We start from the raw sequence: 8944 nt of genomic DNA on the forward strand, positions 1-8944 counted from the left end.
CCTGTATCACAAGGAATGAAGTCCTAGCCTACCCAACCTCTCCCTGTGACTCAGTTCCTTCAGCCCTGGCAGAATCCTCGTAGATCTTCACCGCACTCTTCCCAGCTTAATGAATTCTCTCCTGTAATTGGGTGACGAGAATTGTGTTTGGTACTCTAAGTTTAGCCTCACCAAGTTCAAGGTCAATTGCAACATAATGTCCCAACTCTGATACTCAGTTTTCTGTATTGAAATCCACTTGCCATTTCTCAAAATTGAGAAAATCTGCAGATGCTGGAAGTCCGAGCAACACGCACAAAATGCTGGACTCAAGATTCAAAGCACATTTGTTATCAAAGTATGTATAAATCATACACCTTGAAATCTGTCTGCCAAAAACCACTGCGTGAAGAAAGAGAGAAAGAAAACACATCATGCAAGTAATAAAAGCAAGCCAATAGCAGACCAGAATGAGTCCCAGAGCAGCCAGAGCAGGCCCAAACCTCAGAGCCTAATTTTCACGTCAGTGTGGCATAAACGGACAGCAGACGGCTCAGTTCACAGCCTCAACGCCGTGGAGAAATGAATGAACATTCACAGGAGAGCAAGCTATACCAGCCTGACCCTCACCTCCGTACCCAACACTCGGGCTTCTGGTCTAACTGTGCCAGCCCTTAAATTGTCCAAGCACCAAGTAGTTCCACATTCTAGGACTGTGATGCTGGAGCCCCAATATGCCTAGGCCACCAAGCCCAAAGCCATTTTTGACACCACCAAATCAGCTCGGCACTTGGAGTGATCCAACCTCACACGCGGGTTAGTGGATGGGCTTCGAAACTCTTCTGCATTGACTCCTCCAAATCGTCCACTCCATCTCCATTAGCAATACGAACTGCGTCTGCGAACCCAGCACTTCGCAATGCCCCTGCATAGCTCATCCCCCAAACCAGCCTCACTTCTGCCTGCCTCCTCACTGTCTGTCGTGATAGTTCACCTCAATTGCTTCAGAAAAGATTTAATAAGCAATGTTTTAGTCGATTCTCTTGCCTTATGATTTATCAGCAAGCTGTTGCACATTTTCGGTAGCACCACCTCAAACCGGAATCTATAACTTCTCTCACCATCAACTACACTCTTAATTTTGTGTCATCCACAAATTTGCATCCTTATTATTTAAACTACTGTAAGGTTGCAAATACCTCCCTACCAGTAATAAGGATGTCCTCCAAAACATCTCCACTTATTTCTTTTAGCTCTTGAGCAACCATGACCTTCTCAGTAAACATCGAAGAGAAATATTTGTTTAGAAACTCTACCCATCCCTGTGGCCCCAGTGCTCTCTAATGGGACCTACTCTGTCCTTGGCCATCCTTTTACTCCTAATGGACCTATAGAGCCTCTTGGGATTTTCTTTAACCTTAGCTGACAAAACCATCTCATATTGTCTCTTTGCCATTCTGATTTCCTTTCTAAGAATATTTACTTGTTTCAGTTGCGTTCAATTTCCTTTTCCTTTGTCCACATTCCCAATTGATTAACACCCTGTTGTAAACTTGGACAACCTTCATCGCTGTCCACCATACCTCCCACTCTGGTGAAACTGCAAACTAATTAATGATGCCACATACATTCTCATCTAAGTTGTTAGTATAGATGAACCAGCACTGATCCCTATGGTGCCACTGCTTGCTGGTCTCCAATCTGAAAAACAACTCTTCATCACCATCTTCTGACTCCCACCACAAGCTAATTTTGTTTCCAATTTTAGCTAGCTCACCCTGGAGCCCATGTGTTCCAACCTTCAAACAGGATCTTGCCAAAGGCCTTGCTAGAGTCAATGGAGACAATGCCCATCATCCTGCTCTCATCAAACCTCTTAGCTACCTCTTCAAAGAAATTGATCAAGTCCATGTCAACTCTAGCATGGCTTGCAGGCCAATACTTCCTCCAAAGCGAAACCCAGCATCATGAGAGGCAGTGATGCTCCCGTCCCAGACGAGCTCAGCCTGTACACCCAACTGGTGGGAGAGTTCAAGACATTTTCAATCTCTCATTGCTACCTGCTTCAAAAGGGCAACAATTATGCCAGTGCCCAAGAAGAGCAGGGTGAGCTGCCCGAATGACTCACATCCAGAAGCGCTCACCTTCTCACCCTCAGGGCGATGGAGTCCTTTGAGAGGTTGGTTATGCCTAAAATCGATTTCTTCTTGAGTGGGGACCTGGACTCATTTTAGTTTGCCTATCACCACAATAGGTCTGCGGCAGATGCAGTCTCATTGGCTCTCCACACGGCCTTGGATCACATAAACATTACAAATGCCTATGTCACGATACTGTTTATTGACTACAGTTCAGCGCTTATTACCATCATTCCTACAGTTCTGGGTCTCTATATCTCTCTCTGCATCTGGATTCTGAATTTCCAAACCAGAAGACCACAATCTGTGCAGATGAGAAATAACATCTCCAGCTCACTGATGGTCATCACAGGGAAGAGTGCTTAGCCCAGTGCTCTACTCCCTAAACACCTATGACTCTGTGGCTAGGCATATCTCAGAAGCAAAATATACCACCTAGTGGAGTGGTGTCGCAGCAACAACCTTGCCCTCATCATCAGTAAAATCAAAGAACTGATTGCAGACTTCAGAATGAGTAAGATGAGAGAGCACAAAAAAAGAAGTGGAGAGAGTGAGCAGTTTCAAGATCCTGGGTGTCAATAGCTCTGAGGACCTAACGTGGACCCAACATACTGATATAGCTACGAAGAAAACACAATATTAGCTATATATCATTGGGAGTTTGAGGAGAGCTGATTTGTCACGTAAAGCACTCACAAATTTCTACAGCTGTACCGTGGAGAGCATTCTAACTGTCTGGTATTGGTGAGCTGGGAGTGGCTTCTCTGCAGGATTGAAGTAAGCTGCAGAGAGTTGTAAACTTAGTCAGCTTCATCATGGGCACTAGCCTCCATAGTATCCAGGGCATCTTCAAGGAGCGGCCTCAAAAAAGTGGCGTCCATCATTAAGGACCCCCATCACCCAGGACGTGCCCTGTTCTCATTGCTACCATCAAGTAAGAGGCACAGAAAGGCACACACTCAGGGATTCAGGAACAGCTTCATCCCCGCTGCTATCCGATATATGAATGGACATTGAACCCATGAACACTACCTCACTACTTTTTTTTTGCCCTACTTATTTAATTTAACTAATATATTTACCAGAATTCACAGTTTTTCTCCATTATTATGTCTTGCAATATACTGCTGCTGTAAAGTTAACAAATTTCACAACATATGCCAGTGATATTGGAGTATTGTGTACAGTTCTGGTCACCAAATTATAGGAAAGATGTAAAAAAATAGAGAGAGTACAGAGAAGATTTACTAGAATGTTACCTGGGTTTCAGCACCTAAGTTACAGAGAAAGGTTGAACAAGTTAGGTCTTTATTCTTTGGAGCATAGAAGGTTGAGTGGGGACTTCATGGAGGTATTTAAAATTATGAGGGGGATAGACAGAGTTGATATGGATAGGTTTTTTCCATTGAGAGTAGGGGAGATTCAAACAAGAGGACATGAGTTGAGATTTAAGGGGCAAAAGTTTAGGGGTAACTTCTTTACTCAGAGAGTGGTAGCTGTGTGGAATGAGCTTCCAGTAGAAGTAGTAGAGGCAGGTTTGATATTGTCATTAAAAAAAAATTGGATAGGTATATGGACAGGAAAGGAATGGAGGGTTATGGGCTGTGCAGGTCGGTGAGACTAGGTGAGAGTAAGTGTTCGGCATGGACTAGAAGGGCCAAAATGGCCTGTTTCTGTGCTGTAATTGTTATCTGGTCATGGTTATATTAAACCTGATGCTGACTCTGATTCTGAAAACATAATTTCCCATGCACAAAACCATACTAACAATCCCCGACCAGTTCTTTATTTTTCACATGCAAGTAGGGTGGTGAATTTGTAGAATTTGTTGCCACATGCTGCTGTGGAGGCCAGATCATTGGGTGTATTTAAGGCAGAGATTGATAGGTTCTTGATTGGACATGGCATCAAAGGTTATGGGGAGAAGGCTAGGAATTGGGGTTGAGGAGGAGGGAAAAAAAGGATCAACCATGATTGAATGGCAGAGCAGACTCAATGGGCCAGATGGCGGAATTCTGCTCCTATGTCTTATGGTCTAAATAAATCCTGTCTCTTAGAATCCCTTTCAATAACCTTTCCAACACTGATGTAAGATTCACAGTCTTGTAGTTCTCTGTATTACTGCTGCTGCTCTTAAATAAATGCATAACATTAGCTATCACCAATCTTCCAGTATGTCACCTGTGGCAAACAAAATTACAAGAATCATTTCCAGGACTCAAGTAATCTGCTCTTATCTCCCGTAATATCCTAGAATACATCTGATTTGGGATCAAACATCTTACTTTTAACACATTTATTTATGTATTTACATCTCAAATACCTTTCATGCAATATTTAAAATTGATCTTCCCTCAAAAATAATCCACATTATTGTTTGTAAGAGAGCTTGAGCTTCAAAATCTTTCTTCCCACTAGATTTATACTTTGAAACAATATTAATCATTGGTCTATTGAGTTAGCTATTTAAAAAAATGTAAGATAAACAGGAACAGTAACTATGCTACTAATCTTGCTCGTTCAAAATGAAATTCATGGTCTCCGCGTACACCATCCAACCAGCTGCTGTTTTGCCTCTGCTGGTCTCCTTTACCAACTATCTCATTCCAAATACCCTTTGCATCCAACCCAACTCCTGGAAGGCTTCTCAATTATCACTAGAATGTACTTGATTATTCCATGAAGTCAGAAGTACCTTTTGGCTATTAATTCCCACAGATTAGAAGACCAGCCACCATCAAACCATGCCACCAATTCTTCAGAACCTGTACCTCATTCACCTGCCAAATAGTTTCATTTTTCAAATGCACTTCAAGTTCAATGTTCTTAGTATGCATGCACTACCTCCTGTCTCCTTCTCCAGACTTGCAAGGTGTTGTCCTCATTGATTTGTCGTTCCTGTAAATGGAGCATTGCCAAAAATGTACATTCAAGAAATACTCCTCATTCATCTTCATGGTGCAGCGAAGTATTCTCGTTCTGCAGACTTGGAAGCCTTGAAACCAAATTCAGACAATATAACCTCATCTGCTATAGTTGTACAGGGACCTAGGTATTCTTCATTTTACTCAACTTATCTGAAAACTTTAGTATTTCAAAGAGCAATTCATCTCGCACTCGATCCAACAATGATGCTAATGATCTAAATTTTTGGACCATAGCATCACTTGCATAAAATACATTATTTCCTATCTTCATATTACCTGGTAATTTCATACTTCAAGAAACTTTTGGAAAGGTTAATTGATGTTTAAATGTAGGCCAAGGAAGATTTACACCTATGTAAACCTGTCAGTAATAATAGTATTTAAATATCTGCTACATCATTTAAAAGCAGTTCATCTAAATTAAAGTATCCTGGTATTTTATTTGCCTAATGAGAGATGTGACAGTAAATTCCATAATAAGGATGAATCTTAGAGTAGTACATGGTAACATATATGTACCTTGATAATAAATAACTTTGATCTTTGAATCCAACTCTGAAACAATATTAATTCTCTAATGACTCCAAATGAAACTAATTTGTGATCAGTGAGCAGTGAATTGCAAATTACTACTTGATAATGCTTCTTTCTTTCTCATTTTTTTGTGTGAAGGATGGGGTTTGGGGTCAATGTTCTTGTTGCATTTTCTGCGGGGGAGGGAGGATGGGGGGGGGCATTTGATGTTCTGGTTGTATTTTGTGTGAGGGTGGGGGTGTCCGGGGGACAATGTTCTTGTTGTGTTTTGTTTGGGGGGAGGGGTGGTTAGAGGTCAATGTTCTTGTTACATTTTGTATGGGACAGAGGGGTTTGGGGGTTGATGTTCATGTGATCTTTCTTCTCTTATTGTGCAGTGGGGGGGGGTGGCTATTTCCCTCTGAATGACTCCATGGTTTTCTTTGTTTCGTGGCTATCTGGAGAAGATGAATCTCAGAGATGTATACTACGTACACACTTGGATAATAAATGAACCTTTGAACATATTAAAAGAATAAAATTTCAATGTCATCTCAAAGACCACAAATCTTGTTTTTTGCAATATATCTCTCAGCAATTTAACCACAGAGGATTCTGGGAGGGATAGCTAATTGGACTCATAATTGGCTCTGTGGTGGGAAGCACAGAGTGATTGGCTGAGATTGTTCCTAAAGTCCTGTGACTCACAATGTGCCACAGGAGTCCATGCTGGGACCTTTGCTGCACATTATGTTGTTGTTCTACAAAGCTCTTGTTCCAATATTGTGTTCAGTTCTGGTCACTTTATTATAGGACGGATGTAGAAGCTTCAGAGAGGAGATTTATCAGGATGCAGCCTGGACCAGAGGGCATGACTTGTGAAGATAAGTTGAGGTAAGGAGGATGAAAAGTGATTTGATGGAGGTGTTACAAGGTGATAAGAGGCATAGATAGAGTAGAGCATTAGAACCTTTTCCCCGGGGCGGCAGTGGCCAATACCAGAGGCCTTCTGTTGAAGGTGAGGTGAGTATAGTTCAGGAGAGATGTCAGATGTAGGTTTTTTACACAAGGAGTGGTGGTTCCTGGAAACTACTGCCATGATGGTGGTAGATACTGATGCAATGGAGATGATTGGAATTGATTTATTCTTGTCACATGCTCTGAGATGAAGTGAAAAGCACGATCAAGTCGCTACATGTTGCATGGTGAGATAAAACAAGTTAAAGCAGTAACAAACAAGAATAAAGTGTAACAAAGTAAGAGAAATTGCAGCGCAGGTAACCAATAAGGTGCATATCATATTAGAGAGATTGTGAGGTAAAGAATCCACCTCATTGTACTAGGGAACTGTTTAATAGTCTTACAGTAACAAGATGAAAGCTACTTTTGACCCATTTGGTATGTACTTTCAGGATTTTATATCTTCTATCCAATGGAAGTGGTGAGAAGTGAGAATGTCTCGGGTGGATGCAGCTTTTGATTATACTGACTGCTTTACTGAGGGAAGGGATGGCTAGATTCTGTTCAAAATTTCTATTTAAAAGACTTAGATAGGCACATAGATGTTGAAAAGTTGGAGGGTGTTGGAATGTACAGGAGGGAAAGGTTAGGTAGATTGTAGAGTAGGTTTAACCATGGGCTGAAGGGCCCATATTCTATGTTTTAATTGCAAGATGTTGCATTTTGGGAAGTCGGATAGGCATTGGACTTCCCAAAATATGTCGTGAAATTTGTTAAATTTGTGGCAGGAGTACAACGTGTTAAATAACAATTGAGCAAAAACTGTGAATTACAGTATGAATATATGTATTAAATTAAATATGTGATGCAAAAAATAATAAACAGGTAGTGAGGTAGTGTCCATGTTCAATGATCGGATGGCAAAGGGGAAGAAGCTGTTCCTGAATCATTGAGTGCCTTCAGGCTCCTGTACCTCCTTCCTGATGATAGTAATGGCAAGAGGCCATGTCCCAGGTGATGAGGGTTCTTAATGATGGATGCTGCCTTTTTGAGCCACCGCTCCTTGAAGATGTCTTGGATATACAGAGTCTGGTGCCCATGATGGAGCTGACTAATTTTACAACTCTGTACAGCTTACTTTGATGCTGTGCAATAGCCCCATACCAGACCATGATGCAACCAGTTAGAATGCTCTCCACTGTGTATCTGTAGAAATTTGCAAGCGCTTTTGGTGACATACCAAAACTCCTTAAACTCCTAATAAATTATAGCCACTGTATTGCCTTCTGATGTTAGTCTGAAATCTCCCTTTAACCAGTCTCCACCCATGGCCCTGTGTCATTGATGATGGATTAATACTGAAGTAGCCCTTAATGATTTTGAACATTTTTATCATGTCTCCTCTCGTTCTACATTTACTTGGGCTAAAACAATTTAATTCTTTCAATCTTTCTTCGTAGCTCATACCCTACAGACCTGGAATGAGTCTCGTTGCCCTTCTCTGGACTCTCTCCAGTGCCTTCACATTCCCTCACACAATATGGAAACCAAAATTGTACACAGTACTCAAGGTAGAGTTGTTTATGAAGATTACTATCAGCATTGGGGCGGTCTATAATATGCACCCAATGTTTTTCCTTTACCCTTATAGCTTTCAATTCTCACCCAGATATCTTCACTAAGTCTTGAGTTATCTCCTATCATAAGCAGCCTCACATTTAAATTCTCTCTTATGTATATGGCTGCTCCTCCACCGTTACAATCATGCCTATCTTTCCTAAGTAAAGAATATCCATTAATACTATATTCATCACCATGCTTTGAGGTCAGTCAGATTTCAGTATTGGATTACATCATATGTAGATGTACTTGCATATAATTCCAGCTCGTTTATTTCTTGCATTTATACAGGTCAACCTTGGGCTATTATTGCTGTTTTTCAACCTATTCTGACCCATTTTTGAAGCCTATTATCAGTTTATGTCCTGGTATGTTTTTCTGCACTATGGTGTTTAAACAGTTGAGCCTGGCCTATTCTGTTCCCTGAACCACCAACGCCACCCCCACCCCCCACCCCCCCGCAGCTTCCCCACCACCACCACCATTACCTACTTTAAACAGTTCTCAACTAACTGAAGCAAACGCCTTCCCCTCTGGTTCCAATTAAACCTGTCCCAGCAGAATACATTCCATCTGCCCCAAAATGTGCCCCAATGTCCCATAAACCAATGCTACCATGATTTGAGCCAGGCGTTAAATCTTCTAATCTCCTCCATCTTACCTGGACTGACACGTGGCACAGGCAGAGCTTCCGAGAAGAGCACCTGTCTGTTCCGTCCCTCAGCTTCCCACCTAACTCTTTAGATTTGTCATGCAGAACTGACAGCCTGCCCTCGCCTATGTCATTTGTTCCGATGTGGACAATGA

Source organism: Hypanus sabinus, chromosome 4, assembly GCF_030144855.1.
Source record: "Hypanus sabinus isolate sHypSab1 chromosome 4, sHypSab1.hap1, whole genome shotgun sequence".
In the NCBI taxonomy this organism is placed as follows: domain Eukaryota; kingdom Metazoa; phylum Chordata; class Chondrichthyes; order Myliobatiformes; family Dasyatidae; genus Hypanus; species Hypanus sabinus.